This window comes from Blennius ocellaris (genome assembly GCF_963422515.1).
Source record: "Blennius ocellaris genome assembly, chromosome: 15".
Classification (NCBI taxonomy): domain Eukaryota; kingdom Metazoa; phylum Chordata; class Actinopteri; order Blenniiformes; family Blenniidae; genus Blennius; species Blennius ocellaris.
The window spans coordinates 1,268,548-1,271,197 of NC_137664.1; positions in this window are offsets into that span (position 1 = coordinate 1,268,548).

Here is a 2,650-nt window from a genome sequence, read left to right on the forward strand (position 1 = left end):
CACAATAATAATGAAGAATATGTGACTAAATATGTATAATTGTTAATATTGAGGTATGTCATTCCTGGTCGTGAAATTATGACAAAAATCCAAACACTTGTGTGTCATACCTCTAATTTCACCACAACATGACAAACCTGACATTTTAATAAAAGAACCGCAACTTCATCAATACTTACAGTTTTTCCACTATTAAAATCCTAAAAGGTATAAAATTCTCGGCCAGATGCAGCTGGAACTGTAGAATATTGTCGATTAGTTCAAATTAACGTCAGAATAACTTGTAAAAATCCAGAAATGATCTTTGATTGATCATACAGACTAAAGTGCGCCCCCGGTGGTCAGATATATATTACAGTTAGTGTCGCAATGTCTCACAGTGGGTCAATTCTGCCTCAAACATGTTCCAGACGGGGTCACCGATGGCAGAACCACCTTCTGTGTCTTCTTCATCAATCACTGGGTTTGAAATGACGACGATGATGAAATCTGGTTAAATTCAGCCTCTTCGTGGTCAAAACTCTGATCCTCCATAATGTAAACACAACTTGGGCGTGTGCACAACTCGTGATGTCACTCTGTTATTGTCAGAAGCTCCGCCCAGCAGAGGAAATACCAACGTTTATCGGCTATTTTCTCGCAGATTGCCGCGTTTTAACATTTTACCCTTCAGCTAGTTAGCATGAAAAACGTCCCTAGAAGAGACACCAGAGTGTTTTGGAGGTGGAACCTTCATTTCACTGGGACTTTAACATACGGTAATAAAATGACATTTTGCTGGAATGCGACCATCAGAAGGACTTTGAGTGTTCATGCTGGATGTTTTAGCTTAGCGTGAAATGCTACAATGCAAAATGACGATTTGTGGGGGGGGGGGGTTTGTAATTCTTTAAATTTGTCACGTTAACGACCACATTGTCGTGTAGTTTGCAGCTTGAAATGGTTTTCCGGGCTGCTGCACGCGTGAATAAAAAAAAAAAAAAAAAAAAACGAATTCGGAGCCGGCCGAGAGACGCGGGCGGCCAGCAGGGGGCGCCTGCTCTTTGCGGCAGCCAAGTATTTTGTGTGAAACCAACCATCCAGATTACAGCACAACCTTGCCCTTTGTGCAGAAGGGGGGGTGGGATGGGGGTGGGGGGTGGGGGGGGGGGGGGGGGGGGGCTGGGAGCGAATTCTTGTCCAAACATTCTGCACGCGGATTTGTATTCATTGCACCCCTGCTGCTATTGATATCATTACGCAGGGTGCTCATGCTGCGAGGCGGGGGCCGGGGGCCGGGGGCCGGGCGGCCGGCGGGCGGGGGGGGAGGGGGTCGGGGAGCTGCCGGCCCTAACGAGAAGTGACACTGGCTCCAGGTCGGCCAAGCATCCGCCGGATTTCAATGGGCGCCGCACTTTCCCAGTCAGCGCATTAGATCAAAGATCATTACCTGCTAATCAAAACACATGAACGTAAAGGGCTTCCCTCCTTCCTCTGTTCTTTCACCGTAAATCCCCGGTGCCTCGCCGCCGCCGCCGCCGCGCCGCAAGACGAGACGCGCCGAGACGCTCGCTTTGGCCGCGGAATCCGTCGATTCCGTCTCATCCGGCCGGGGGGGGGGGGGGGGGGGTGGAGCTCGGGACGGATCGGGAATATCTTGAGGGTCGTTCTTCCCGGAGGATCTTCACGCTGCCTTCGGTAGAATCGGCGGTAAAGGGTGGCAGAACCACGTCGCCTCGGGGTAGAGGCCGGGAGGCCGGGGTCCCGAGATGTCAACCCCCCCCAACCCCCCCCCCCCCCCGACCCCCCCGGGGGGCCAACGTGGGACACAACAAGAGCAAGGGGAGCCAGAGAGAGAGAGAGAGAGAGGAGGGGGAGGTGGTGGGGTAAGGGGTAAGGGGTAGGGGGTAGGGGGTAAGGGGTAGGGGTGGTGGGGGGGGTGGGTGGGGGGGGGGCAGTGTACCGAAGGCTCCATGGCCCATTAATCGTTTGTTTGAGTTTCCGCCCCGGCGAGCATGTCATGTCTCCATTAGAGAGGGTTTGTTTCTTCTTCCTGTCCGCCTCCTGGCAGCAGGGGGCTCTCACACATCTCATTTGGCCGCACAGCGCTGTCTGGTGCCAGACTGTCCTGCCTCTCTGTGTGTGTGTGTGTGTGTGTGTGTGTGTGTGTGTGTGTGTGTGTGTGTGTGTGTGTGTGTGTGTGTGTGTGTGTGCGCGCGCGCGGTGAAATTCATGTTTTAGGACGACTCATCTCCTCGAGGTGAACTTTAATGCTAATCGAGTTAGGAGGCTACTGATTCCAATGTGATCTGTTGCACACATCCACCCCCCCCCCCCCTCCGACCCCCCCCCCCCCCCCCCCCCAATAGACTGTTGTCAGTTACTTAAGCCCTCTGACTACTGCCATTCATGGATTACTCATAATTGGATTACTTTAGTTATTTTTGTCCTATTTGGCTCCACTAACGTAGAACACGTAACTAATATTTGCATTTTCCTGCAAAATGTCGTGATTCGCTTCAATTAAAAGCTCAAATTTGCGCTTAACTTGACTTTAGCTAGTCGATGCTTAAAAAAAACGCGTGTTTGAATACTATTTGAACTGTCACCCCGTGACTCGGGATGCAAAATGTGTTTCGTGGCTCTGTTTCCATGACGACGTCACACGGAG